Source organism: Chiloscyllium punctatum, chromosome 15 (assembly GCF_047496795.1).
Source record: "Chiloscyllium punctatum isolate Juve2018m chromosome 15, sChiPun1.3, whole genome shotgun sequence".
NCBI classification, from domain to species: Eukaryota; Metazoa; Chordata; class Chondrichthyes; order Orectolobiformes; family Hemiscylliidae; genus Chiloscyllium; species Chiloscyllium punctatum.
This window is the reverse complement of record NC_092753.1, coordinates 23,044,529-23,058,473: the sequence shown is the minus strand read 5'-3', so window position 1 is coordinate 23,058,473 and position 13,945 is coordinate 23,044,529. Positions and strand designations below refer to the sequence as shown.

Below are 13,945 nucleotides of genomic sequence, written 5' to 3'. Positions count from 1 at the left end.
GTGATCCCGGTTCGTGAGGGGAAAAAGAAAACGTATTGCGGTGAAATTGACATAGGAAGTGAAATTGACAAAGGAGGTGAAATTGACATTGTCAGAGCAACCCTGCGCAGGAAGGAGGTAGAGCGTCATGGAGGGGCGGTGGGCAAGATGGAAAGGACGGGGTCAAGGGAGGGCACAGACGGCTGTGTAAGGGCATGAACAAGTGTTACCCTTCATGGTGTCGTGGGAGGATGAAGGTCGGGTCTGCAGGCAATGATAGTCTCCAGCTGAGAGTCGTGAGAACCCGGAATCTTTGTGTGTGTGGGGAGGGATCGTGTGTGTGTGTGTGTGTGTGTGTGTGTATGTGTGTGTGTCTGCGTGTGTGGGTGCATGCGTGTGTGTGTGGCTGCATGTGTGTGTGTGGGTGCATGTGTGGGTGTGTGTCCTGTGTGTGTGTGTGTCTGCGTGTGTGGGTGCATGCATGTGTGTGTTTGTGGGTGCATGTGTGGGTGTGTGTGGCTGTGTGTGTGTGTGGCTGTGTGTGTGTGTGCATGTAGGGATATGCGGGTCTGTGAGAGTGTGTGTAGGTGCATGTGTGTGAGTGTACTGGGGTATCAATTTGTGAGAATGTGCGTGAGTGGCTGTGAATGTGGAAGTGTTTGAGTGAGTTTATGAGAGAGAGCTTGTGTTTGAGAGAGGGTATGCAATAGTGTTTGGGTCGGTAGGAGTGTGCTTTTGTGTGTGTGCGTGTACTTGTGAGTGTCCGTGAAATAGTATACAGTGCAGTGTTGTCACGTGTCGTGTGACATGAACCAAAGTGCCCTGTTAAAGTCATCCCCATGGGTACCGAACTTGACTATCAGCCTCTGCTTGGCCACTTTGCATTGTTGGCTGTCCCATAGTCTGCCTTGGAGGATTGTCACCCAGGGGTCCGAGACCGAAAGGCACAGAGCGCTGAAGTGCTCTCCGACTGGGAGGCTAGAACCAGTCTGACTCAAGATTGGGACACAGACAGACTTTAACCTCACACCTTTAATGCATTGTCTGAGCTGAGATGGCATCTCTTGTTAGACAACCTGAAGTTATCTCGACAACGTAACTTTGAAAAGGTTCTGAGGTTCTTATATTAAAGAACGGAAACTAGTAAACCCATTATAAAAGATGAAAGGCTTAACCTAAATGTGTTTAATATATCATTTCAGCTGCATTAAACTGTAATCCTTTTGCTATAAATACTGCGTCTTATGGACCTTCTTATCATCAGGTTGATCTACATCGGATACACTCCATCCATTCTTTATCCTTCAAAGAAAATCAGTCACCTTCATCAGACACTACCTTCCCTTAACTAATCCATGATGACTATATCGGATGATGACGTGGAGGAGCCTGTGGTGGACTGGGGAGGACAAAGTTCAAAATCACACAATACCAGGTTATCGTCCAAGTAGCTTTCGGAGCACTCCTAAAACTAGTGCTTCCAAGTAAAGCTGTTGGACTGTAATCTGGTGTTGTGTGATTTTTAACTTTATCCTGGATTAAACTTTCACTCACTCTGTGGTCACTTCTATCATCTCTCAGAGTTTTATCGAATCATTTTCTCATACTGGAAATATAAAAGCAGCTGGTGTCCACTCCTCCTATTTCTGACCTGCACCTAAAACAATAACATTACCGATTCGATATGAGAAATAACGTTGTTTGGATATTTGTGAACTGTCCACCCACATTTCACTTGATATTAGGCTGTAGTTCACAAAAAACAAAATGAGAGTAATGTTGAAATGAGTGAAATCCGGAAACATTTCTTTCGAAATAAGATGGAAAACCAAGGAATTCTGCCATGACTCGTGTTTCTTTGAACCGTGCTCGACTTGACTCCTTAATCCTCCTGGGGACATCCTCAACTTCAAAGTTGTGTCTGCACTCCAGAGGTCTGGCAGACTCAATGTGATGTGCAGACGGAGGTGTTTCATTCCCACTGAATCGATCGGCTCTTTTGGTTGTGGAGTGGTGTTAAAATACACTGCTTGCGATGGCCGGGAATCGAACCCGGGTCACCTGCTTGGAAGGCAGCTATGCTCACCACTATACCACCATCGCTACAGCCAGAAGGGCTCTAGAAATCAGCTGATGTGCCACAATAGTTCTTGGCTCGAAATTTCGTTGTTGTTTTGTTGGAAATTTTGCAGTGAAATATTAGAATTGAGAAGTCATCAAAGACCGAGTTTTACTGAGTGGATCGGTCTCCTGATGCCCCGCCTCACTTTTTAATACACACAAAGCAGCATTTCGGATTTCTCATCATCTGAAATCAATCAATAACAGAAATAGCACGAAAATCCCAGGGCAACCCTGGAACGATCACACAATTAAAACTTGTCAAGTTCTCAGAAAGGTTCACCGGACCGAAACGTGAACTCTGATTTCTCTTCATACAGCTTTACCACCGACTTCGGGTTTGGTTTCTGATTTACAGCGTAGACATAGACATCGAGATAGAGATGTACAGCTCGGAAACAGACCCTTCGGTCCAACCTGCCCATGCCGACCAGATATCCCAACCCAATCTAGTCCCACCTGCCAGCACCCGGCTCATATCCTTCCAAACCCTTCCTGTTCATATACTCATCCAAATGCCTGGAAAATGTTGCAATTGTACCAGCCTCCGCCACTTCCTCTGGCAGCTCATTCCACACACGTACCACCCTCTGGATGAAAGCGTTGACCCTTTGGTCGCTTTTATATCTTTCGCCTCTCACACTAAACCTATGCTCTCTAGTTCTGGACTCCCCGACCCCAGGGAAAAGACTTTGCCTATTTATCCTATCCATGCCCCACATAATTCTGCAGTTCTTTCAGTTTCTAAAACTTCTCAAGAGTTTTCTTAGAAAACAAAAACGGCAAAACCAGAGGAACCATTAGACTGAGGCCACGCTGCAGTAATTGTGGAGAGGAGGGAATTCCGGGTAACAGTTCGGGAAGCAGAACCCTCTCGAGGAATATGTATTAATTTGAAGTTCGATCCCGTTGATAGATTTGCAGGTTTCTCTTTTACTTTGTAGAAGAGGGGGAGGTGTCAGTCAGCAGTGAGGGGTTTTCACAGGAGGGCATGATTTGGAGATGCCAGTGTTGGACTGGGGTATAGAAAGTTAAAAATCACACAACACCAGGTTATAGACCAACAGGTTTAATTGGAAGCACTAGCTTTCGGAGCGCTGCTCCTTCATCAGGTGGTTGTCCGAAATCTAGAGCTTCCAATTAAATCTGTTGGACTATAACCTGGTGTTGTGTGATGTTTAACTTCACAGCAAGGGGTAGTCATGGGCAGCTGTTTAGTGAAGGTCGCTTCCACTGATGTGGGAAGGCAGTGCACGCAAAACCCTCCCTGCCCTAGATAGGTAACCTGAACCAAGATGGGCTTTCCAAGGTCAGGGGGTGCAGAGTGCTGAGGCCGCTGTCATCATTTAGTTCCCATGGGTCCCAAGTCCTTGGGATGCCGTGGCGTCTTAATGATGAATGGGATTGTGTGCAACCGAGACAGGGTCGTGGCAGAACAGTGTCGAGAGTGTGTTGCTGGAAACGCACAGCAGGGAAATCGATGTTTCGGGCTCCAGCATCTGCAGACCTCCCTGTCTCCGAGCAGAACAGTGTTATCCGCTCAGGTTTAAGCAGAACGTCCGCAGCTACTCCCGGGGGTCCAACGAAACACAAAGCGCTATCCGGGAGGGCAAACGTAGGGGGTGGGGTCAGCAAGCACAGCGTAGGGTGATCCCGGTTCGTGAGGGGAAAAAGAAAACGTATTGCGGTGAAATTGACATAGGAAGTGAAATTGACAAAGGAGGTGAAATTGACATTGTCAGAGCAACCCTGCGCAGGAAGGAGGTAGAGCGTCATGGAGGGGCGGTGGGCAAGATGGAAAGGACGGGGTCAAGGGAGGGCACAGACGGCTGTGTAAGGGCATGAACAAGTGTTACCCTTCATGGTGTCGTGGGAGGATGAAGGTCGGGTCTGCAGGCAATGATAGTCTCCAGCTGAGAGTCGTGAGAACCCGGAATCTTTGTGTGTGTGGGGAGGGATCGTGTGTGTGTGTGTGTGTGTGTGTGTGTATGTGTGTGTGTCTGCGTGTGTGGGTGCATGCGTGTGTGTGTGGCTGCATGTGTGTGTGTGGGTGCATGTGTGGGTGTGTGTCCTGTGTGTGTGTGTGTCTGCGTGTGTGGGTGCATGCATGTGTGTGTTTGTGGGTGCATGTGTGGGTGTGTGTGGCTGTGTGTGTGTGTGGCTGTGTGTGTGTGTGCATGTAGGGATATGCGGGTCTGTGAGAGTGTGTGTAGGTGCATGTGTGTGAGTGTACTGGGGTATCAATTTGTGAGAATGTGCGTGAGTGGCTGTGAATGTGGAAGTGTTTGAGTGAGTTTATGAGAGAGAGCTTGTGTTTGAGAGAGGGTATGCAATAGTGTTTGGGTCGGTAGGAGTGTGCTTTTGTGTGTGTGCGTGTACTTGTGAGTGTCCGTGAAATAGTATACAGTGCAGTGTTGTCACGTGTCGTGTGACATGAACCAAAGTGCCCTGTTAAAGTCATCCCCATGGGTACCGAACTTGACTATCAGCCTCTGCTTGGCCACTTTGCATTGTTGGCTGTCCCATAGTCTGCCTTGGAGGATTGTCACCCAGGGGTCCGAGACCGAAAGGCACAGAGCGCTGAAGTGCTCTCCGACTGGGAGGCTAGAACCAGTCTGACTCAAGATTGGGACACAGACAGACTTTAACCTCACACCTTTAATGCATTGTCTGAGCTGAGATGGCATCTCTTGTTAGACAACCTGAAGTTATCTCGACAACGTAACTTTGAAAAGGTTCTGAGGTTCTTATATTAAAGAACGGAAACTAGTAAACCCATTATAAAAGATGAAAGGCTTAACCTAAATGTGTTTAATATATCATTTCAGCTGCATTAAACTGTAATCCTTTTGCTATAAATACTGCGTCTTATGGACCTTCTTATCATCAGGTTGATCTACATCGGATACACTCCATCCATTCTTTATCCTTCAAAGAAAATCAGTCACCTTCATCAGACACTACCTTCCCTTAACTAATCCATGATGACTATATCGGATGATGACGTGGAGGAGCCTGTGGTGGACTGGGGAGGACAAAGTTCAAAATCACACAATACCAGGTTATCGTCCAAGTAGCTTTCGGAGCACTCCTAAAACTAGTGCTTCCAAGTAAAGCTGTTGGACTGTAATCTGGTGTTGTGTGATTTTTAACTTTATCCTGGATTAAACTTTCACTCACTCTGTGGTCACTTCTATCATCTCTCAGAGTTTTATCGAATCATTTTCTCATACTGGAAATATAAAAGCAGCTGGTGTCCACTCCTCCTATTTCTGACCTGCACCTAAAACAATAACATTACCGATTCGATATGAGAAATAACGTTGTTTGGATATTTGTGAACTGTCCACCCACATTTCACTTGATATTAGGCTGTAGTTCACAAAAAACAAAATGAGAGTAATGTTGAAATGAGTGAAATCCGGAAACATTTCTTTCGAAATAAGATGGAAAACCAAGGAATTCTGCCATGACTCGTGTTTCTTTGAACCGTGCTCGACTTGACTCCTTAATCCTCCTGGGGACATCCTCAACTTCAAAGTTGTGTCTGCACTCCAGAGGTCTGGCAGACTCAATGTGATGTGCAGACGGAGGTGTTTCATTCCCACTGAATCGATCGGCTCTTTTGGTTGTGGAGTGGTGTTAAAATACACTGCTTGCGATGGCCGGGAATCGAACCCGGGTCACCTGCTTGGAAGGCAGCTATGCTCACCACTATGCCACCATCGCTACAGCCAGGAGCGCTCTAGAAATGAGCTGATGTGCCATAATAGTTCTTGACTCGAAATTTCGTTGTTGTTTTGTTGGAAATTTTGCAGTGAAATATTAGAATTGAGAAGTCATCAAAGACCGAGTTTTACTGAGTGGATCGGTCTCCTGATGCCCCGCCTCACTTTTTAATACACACAAAGCAGCATTTCGGATTTCTCATCATCTGAAATCAATCAATAACAGAAATAGCACGAAAATCCCAGGGCAACCCTGGAACGATCACACAATTAAAACTTGTCAAGTTCTCAGAAAGGTTCACCGGACCGAAACGTGAACTCTGATTTCTCTTCATACAGCTTTACCACCGACTTCGGGTTTGGTTTCTGATTTACAGCGTAGACATAGTCATCGAGATAGAGATGTACAGCTCGGAAACAGACCCTTCGGTCCAACCTGCCCATGCCGACCAGATATCCCAACCCAATCTAGTCCCACCTGCCAGCACCCGGCCCATATCCTTCCAAACCCTTCCTATTCATATACCCATCCAAATGCCTCGAAAATGTTGCAATTGTACCAGCCTCCGCCACTTCCTCTGGCAGCTCATTCCACACACGTACCACCCTCTGGATGAAAGCGTTGACCCTTTGGTCGCTTTTATATCTTTCGCCTCTCACACTAAACCTATGCTCTCTAGTTCTGGACTCCCCGACCCCAGGGAAAAGACTTTGTCTATTTATCCTATCCATGCCCCACATAATTCTGCAGTTCTTTCAGTTTCTAAAACTTCTCAAGAGTTTTCTTAGAAAACAAAAACGGCAAAACCAGAGGAACCATTAGACTGAGGCCACGCTGCAGTAATTGTGGAGAGGAGGGAATTCCGGGTAACAGTTCGGGAAGCAGAACCCTCTCGAGGAATATGTATTAATTTGAAGTTCGATCCCGTTGATAGATTTGCAGGTTTCTCTTTTACTTTGTAGAAGAGGGGGAGGTGTCAGTCAGCAGTGAGGGGTTTTCACAGGAGGGCATGATTTGGAGATGCCAGTGTTGGACTGGGGTATAGAAAGTTAAAAATCACACAACACCAGGTTATAGACCAACAGGTTTAATTGGAAGCACTAGCTTTCGGAGCGCTGCTCCTTCATCAGGTGGTTGTCCGAAATCTAGAGCTTCCAATTAAATCTGTTGGACTATAACCTGGTGTTGTGTGATGTTTAACTTCACAGCAAGGGGTAGTCATGGGCAGCTGTTTAGTGAAGGTCGCTTCCACTGATGTGGGAAGGCAGTGCACGCAAAACCCTCCCTGCCCTAGATAGGTAACCTGAACCAAGATGGGCTTTCCAAGGTCAGGGGGTGCAGAGTGCTGAGGCCGCTGTCATCATTTAGTTCCCATGGGTCCCAAGTCCTTGGGATGCCGTGGCGCCTTAATGATGAATGGGATTGTGTGGAACCGAGACAGGGTCGTGGCAGAACAGTGTCGAGAGTGTGTTGCTGGAAACGCACAGCAGGGAAATCGATGTTTCGGGCTCCAGCATCTGCAGACCTCCCTGTCTCCGAGCAGAACAGTGTTATCCGCTCAGGTTTAAGCAGAACGTCCGCAGCTACTCCTGCGGGTCCAACGAAACACAAAGCGCTATCCGGGAGGGCAAACGTAGGGGGTGGGGTCAGCAAGCACAGCGTAGGGTGATCCCGGTTCGTGAGGGGAAAAAGAAAACGTATTGCGGTGAAATTGACATAGGAAGTGAAATTGACAAAGGAGGTGAAATTGACATTGTCAGCGCAACCCTGCGCAGGAAGGAGGTAGAGCGCCATGGAGTGGCGGTGGGCAAGATGGAAAGGACGGGGTCAAGGGAGGGCACAGACGGCTGTGTAAGGGCATGAACAAAAGTTACCCTTCATGGTGTCGTGGGGGGATGAAGGTCGGGTCTGCAGGCAATGATAGTCTCCAGCTGAGAGTCGTGAGAACCCGGAATCAGTGTGTGTGTGGGGGGGGGGACCGTGTGTATGTGTGTATGTCTGTGTGTGTGTGTGTGTGTGTCTGCGTGTGTGGGTGCATGCGTGTGTGTGTGGCTGCATGTGTGTGTGTGGGTGCATGTGTGGGTGTGTGTCCTGTGTGTGTGTGTGTCTGCGTGTGTGGGTGCATGCATGTGTGTGTTTGTGGGTGCATGTGTGGGTGTGTGTGGCTGTGTGTGTGTGTGTCTGTGTGTGTGTGTGCATGTAGGGATATGCGGGTCTGTGAGAGTGTGTGTAGGTGCATGTGTGTGAGTGTACTGGGGTATTAATTTGTGAGAATGTGCGTGAGTGGCTGTGAATGTGGAAGTGTTTGAGTGAGTTTATGAGAGAGAGCTTGTGTTTGAGAGAGGGTATGCAATAGTGTGTGGGTCGGTAGGAGTGTGCTTTTGTGTGTGTGCGTGTACTTGTGAGTGTCCGTGAAATAGTATACAGTGCAGTGTTGTCACGTGTCGTGTGACATTGACCAAAGTGTCCAGTTAAAGTCATCCGCATGGGTACCAAACTTGACTATCAGCCTCTGCTTGGCCACTTTGCATTGTTGGCTGTCCCATAGTCTGCCTTGGAGGATTGTCACCCAGGGGTCCGAGACCGAAAGGCACAGAGCGCTGAAGTGCTCTCCGACTGGGAGGCTAGAACCAGTCTGACTCAAGATTGGGACACAGACAGACTTTAACCTCACACCTTTAATGCATTGTCTGAGCTGAGATGGCATCTCTTGTTAGACAACCTGAAGTTATCTCGACAACGTAACTTTGAAAAGGTTCTGAGGTTCTTATATTAAAGAACGGAAACTAGTAAACCCATTATAAAAGATGAAAGGCTTAACCTAAATGTGTTTAATATATCATTTCAGCTGCATTAAACTGTAATCCTTTTGCTATAAATACTGCGTCTTATGGTCCTTCTTATCATCAGGTTGATCTACATCGGATACACTCCATCCATTCTTTATCCTTCAAAGAAAATCAGTCACCTTCATCAGACACTACCTTCCCTTAACAAATCCATGATGACTATATCGGATGATGACGTGGAGGAGCCTGTGGTGGACTGGGGAGGACAAAGTTCAAAATCACACAATACCAGGTTATCGTCCAAGTAGCTTTCGGAGCACTCCTAAAACTAGTGCTTCCAAGTAAAGCTGTTGGACTGTAATCTGGTGTTGTGTGATTTTTAACTTTATCCTGGATTAAACTTTCACTCACTGTGTGGTCACTTCTATCATCTCTCAGAGTTTTATCGAATCATTTTCTCATACTGGAAATATAAAAGCAGCTGGTGTCCACTCCTCCTATTTCTGACCTGCACCTAAAACAATAACATTACCGATTCGATATGAGAAATAACGTTGTTTGGATATTTGTGAACTGTCCACCCACATTTCACTTGATATTAGGCTGTAGTTCACAAAAAACAAAATGAGAGTAATGTTGAAATGAGTGAAATCCGGAAACATTTCTTTCGAAATAAGATGGAAAACCAAGGAATTCTGCCATGACTCGTGTTTCTTTGAACCGTGCTCGACTTGACTCCTTAATCCTCCTGGGGACATCCTCAACTTCAAAGTTGTGTCTGCACTCCAGAGGTCTGGCAGACTCAATGTGATGTGCAGACGGAGGTGTTTCATTCCCACTGAATCGATCGGCTCTTTTGGTTGTGGAGTGGTGTTAAAATGCACTGCTTGCGATGGCCGGGAATCGAACGCGGGTCAACTGCTTGGAAGGCAGCTATGCTCACCACTATACCACCATCGCAACAGGCTGAAGCGCTCTAGAAATCAGCTGATGTGCCATAATAGTTCTTGACTCGAAATTTCGTTGTTGTTTTGTTGGAAATTTTGCAGTGAAATATTAGAATTGAGAAGTCATCAAAGACCGAGTTTTACTGAGTGGATCGGTCTCCTGATGCCCCGCCTCACTTTTTAATACACACAAAGCAGCATTTCGGATTTCTCATCATCTGAAATCAATCAATAACAGAAATAGCACGAAAATCCCAGGGCAACCCTGGAACGAGCACACAATTAAAACTTGTCAAGTTCTCAGAAAGGTTCACCGGACCGAAACGTGAACTCTGATTTCTCTTCATACAGCTTTACCACCGACTTCGGGTTTGGTTTCTGATTTACAGCGTAGACATAGTCATCGAGATAGAGATGTACAGCTCGGAAACAGACCCTTCGGTCCAACCTGCCCATGCCGACCAGATATCCCAACCCAATCTAGTCCCACCTGCCAGCACCCGGCCCATATCCTTCCAAACCCTTCCTCTTCATATACCCATCCAAATGCCTGGAAAATGTTGCAATTGTACCAGCCTCCGCCACTTCCTCTGGCAGCTCATTCCACACACGTACCACCCTCTGGATGAAAGCGTTGACCCTTTGGTCGCTTTTATATCTTTCGCCTCTCACACTAAACCTATGCCCTCTAGTTCTGGACTCCCCGACCCCAGGGAAAAGACTTTGTCTATTTATCCTATCCATGCCCCACATAATTCTGCAGTTCTTTCAGTTTCTAAAACTTCTCAAGAGTTTTCTTAGAAAACAAAAACGGCAAAAACAGAGGAACCATTAGACTGAGGCCACGCTGCAGTAATTGTGGAGAGGAGGGAATTCCGGGTAACAGTTCGGGAAGCAGAACCCTCTCGAGGAATATGTATTAATTTGAAGTTCGATCCCGTTGATAGATTTGCAGGTTTCTCTTTTACTTTGTAGAAGAGGGGGAGGTGTCAGTCAGCAGTAAGGGGTTTTCACAGGAGGGCATGATTTGGAGATGCCAGTGTTGGACTGGGGTATAGAAAGTTAAAAATCACACAACACCAGGTTATAGACCAACAGGTTTAATTGGAAGCACTAGCTTTCGGAGCGCTGCTCCTTCATCAGGTGGTTGTCCGAAATCTAGAGCTTCCAATTAAATCTGTTGGACTATAACCTGGTGTTGTGTGATGTTTAACTTCACAGCAAGGGGTAGTCATGGGCAGCTGTTTAGTGAAGGTCGCTTCCACTGATGTGGGAAGGCAGTGCACGCAAAACCCTCCCTGCCCTAGATAGGTAACCTGAACCAAGATGGGCTTTCCAAGGTCAGGGGGTGCAGAGTGCTGAGGCCGCTGTCATCATTTAGTTCCCATGGGTCCCAAGTCCTTGGGATGCCGTGGCGCCTTAATGATGAATGGGATTGTGTGCAACCGAGACAGGGTCGTGGCAGAACAGTGTCGAGAGTGTGTTGCTGGAAACGCACAGCAGGGAAATCGATGTTTCGGGCTCCAGCATCTGCAGACCTCCCTGTCTCCGAGCAGAACAGTGTTATCCGCTCAGGTTAAAGCAGAACGTCCGCAGCTACTCCTGCGGGTCCAACGAAACACAAAGCGCTATCCGGGAAGGTAAACGTAGGGGGTGGGGTCAGCAAGCACAGCGTAGGGTGATCCCGGTTCGTGAGGGGAAAAAGAAAACGTAGTGCGGTGAAATTGACACAGGAAGTGAAATTGACAAAGGACGTGAAATTGACATTGTCAGAGCAAACCTGCGCCGGAAGGAGGGAGAGCGTCATGGAGGGGCGGTGGGCAAGATGGAAAGGACGGGGTCAAGGGAGGGCACAGACGGCAGTGTAAGGGCATGAGCAAGTGTTACCCTTCATGGTGTCGTGGGGGGATGAAAGTCGGGTCTGCAGGCAATGATAGTCTCCAGCTGAGAGTCGTGAGAACCCGGAATCAGTGTGTGTGGGGGGTGCGGGGGGGACTGTGTGTGTGTGTGTGTATATGTGTGTGTGTGTGTGTGTGTGTGTGTCTGCGTGTGTGGGTGCATGCGTGTGTGTGTGGGTGCATGTGTGGGTGTGTGTCCTGTGTGTGTGTGTGTGTCTGCGTGTGTGGGTGCATGCATGTGTGTGTGTGGGGGTGCATGTGTGGGGGTGTGTGGCTGTGTGTGTGTGTGGCTGTGTGTGTGTGTATGCATGTAGGGATATGCGGGTGTGTGAGAGTGTGTGTAGGTGCATGTGTGTGAGTGTACTGGGGTATCAATTTGTGAGAATGTGCGTGAATGGCTGTGAATGTGGAAGTGTTTGAGTGAGTTTATGAGAGAGAGCTTGTGTTTGAGAGAGGGTATGCATGTGTGTGTGGGTCGGTAGGAGTGTGCTTTTGTGTGTGTGCGTGTACTTGTGTAGTGTCCGTGAAATAGTATACAGTGCAGTGTTGTCACGTGTCGTGTGACATGAACCAAAGTGCCCAGTTAAAGTCATCCCCATGGGTACCGAACTTGACTATCAGCCTCTGCTTGGCCACTTTGCATTGTTGGCTGTCCCATAGTCTGCCTTGGAGGATTGTCACCCAGGGGTCCGAGACCGAAAGGCACAGAGCGCTGAAGTGCTCTCCGACTGGGAGGCTAGAACCAGTCTGACTCAAGATTGGGACACAGACAGACTTTAACCTCACACCTTTAATGCATTGTCTGAGCTGAGATGGCATCTCTTGTTAGACAACCTGAAGTTATCTCGACAACGTAACTTTGAAAAGGTTCTGAGGTTCTTATATTAAAGAACGGAAACTAGTAAACCCATTATAAAAGATGAAAGGCTTAACCTAAATGTGTTTAATATATCATTTCAGCTGCATTAAACTGTAATCCTTTTGCTATAAATACTGCGTCTTATGGTCCTTCTTATCATCAGGTTGATCTACATCGGATACACTCCATCCATTCTTTATCCTTCAAAGAAAATCAGTCACCTTCATCAGACACTACCTTCCCTTAACAAATCCATGATGACTATATCGGATGATGACGTGGAGGAGCCTGTGGTGGACTGGGGAGGACAAAGTTCAAAATCACACAATACCAGGTTATCGTCCAAGTAGCTTTCGGAGCACTCCTAAAACTAGTGCTTCCAAGTAAAGCTGTTGGACTGTAATCTGGTGTTGTGTGATTTTTAACTTTATCCTGGATTAAACTTTCACTCACTGTGTGGTCACTTCTATCATCTCTCAGAGTTTTATCGAATCATTTTCTCATACTGGAAATATAAAAGCAGCTGGTGTCCACTCCTCCTATTTCTGACCTGCACCTCAAACAATAACATTACCGATTCGATATGAGAAATAACGTTGTTTGGATATTTGTGAACTGTCCACCCACATTTCACTTGATATTAGGCTGTAGTTCACAAAAAACAAAATGAGAGTAATGTTGAAATGAGTGAAATCCGGAAACATTTCTTTCGAAATAAGATGGAAAACCAAGGAATTCTGCCATGACTCGTGTTTCTTTGAACCGTGCTCGACTTGACTCCTTAATCCTCCTGGGGACATCCTCAACTTCAAAGTTGTGTCTGCACTCCAGAGGTCTGGCAGACTCAATGTGATGTGCAGACGGAGGTGTTTCATTCCCACTGAATCGATCGGCTCTTTTGGTTGTGGAGTGGTGTTAAAATGCACTGCTTGCGATGGCCGGGAATCGAACCCGGGTCAGCTGCTTAGAAGGCAGCTATGCTCACCACTATACCACCATCGCTACAGCCAGAAGGGCTCTAGAAATCAGCTGATGTGCCACAATAGTTCTTGGCTCGAAATTTCGTTGTTGTTTTGTTGGAAATTTTGCAGTGAAATATTAGAATTGAGAAGTCATCAAAGACCGAGTTTTACTGAATGGATCGGTCTCCTGATGCCCCGCCTCACTTTTTAATACACACAAAGCAGCATTTCGGATTTCTCATCATCTGAAATCAATCAATAACAGAAATAGCACGAAAATCCCAGGGCAACCCTGGAACGATCACACAATTAAAACTTGTCAAGTTCTCAGAAAGGTTCACCGGACCGAAACGTGAACTCTGATTTCTCTTCATACAGCTTTACCACCGACTTCGGGTTTGGTTTCTGATTTACAGCGTAGACATAGTCATCGAGATAGAGATGTACAGCTCGGAAACAGACCCTTCGGTCCAACCTGCCCATGCCGACCAGATATCCCAACCCAATCTAGTCCCACCTGCCAGCACCCGGCCCATATCCTTCCAAACCCTTCCTATTCATATACCCATCCAAATGCCTCGAAAATGTTGCAATTGTACCAGCCTCCGCCACTTCCTCTGGCAGCTCATTCCACACACGTACCACCCTCTGGATGAAAGCG

General features: G+C 46.9%; 4 non-coding genes across 4 annotated transcripts; all 4 read right to left on the bottom strand.

Annotated features, from left to right (window-relative positions):
* Positions 1–2,010: 2,010 nt before the first annotated feature.
* trnag-ucc (transfer RNA glycine (anticodon UCC)) lies at positions 2,011–2,082 on the bottom strand. Its single transcript has one exon. It is a non-coding gene; the product is annotated as a tRNA-Gly (tRNA).
* A 3,675-nt stretch (positions 2,083–5,757) lies between these two features.
* Positions 5,758–5,829, bottom strand: trnag-ucc (transfer RNA glycine (anticodon UCC)). The gene has a single exon. It is a non-coding gene; the product is annotated as a tRNA-Gly (tRNA).
* Positions 5,830–9,506: 3,677 nt separating this feature from the next.
* trnag-ucc (transfer RNA glycine (anticodon UCC)) lies at positions 9,507–9,578 on the bottom strand. Its single transcript has one exon. It is a non-coding gene; the product is annotated as a tRNA-Gly (tRNA).
* Positions 9,579–13,252: 3,674 nt separating this feature from the next.
* Positions 13,253–13,324, bottom strand: trnar-ucu (transfer RNA arginine (anticodon UCU)). The gene has a single exon. It is a non-coding gene; the product is annotated as a tRNA-Arg (tRNA).
* Between the last annotated feature and the right edge of the window lie 621 nt (positions 13,325–13,945).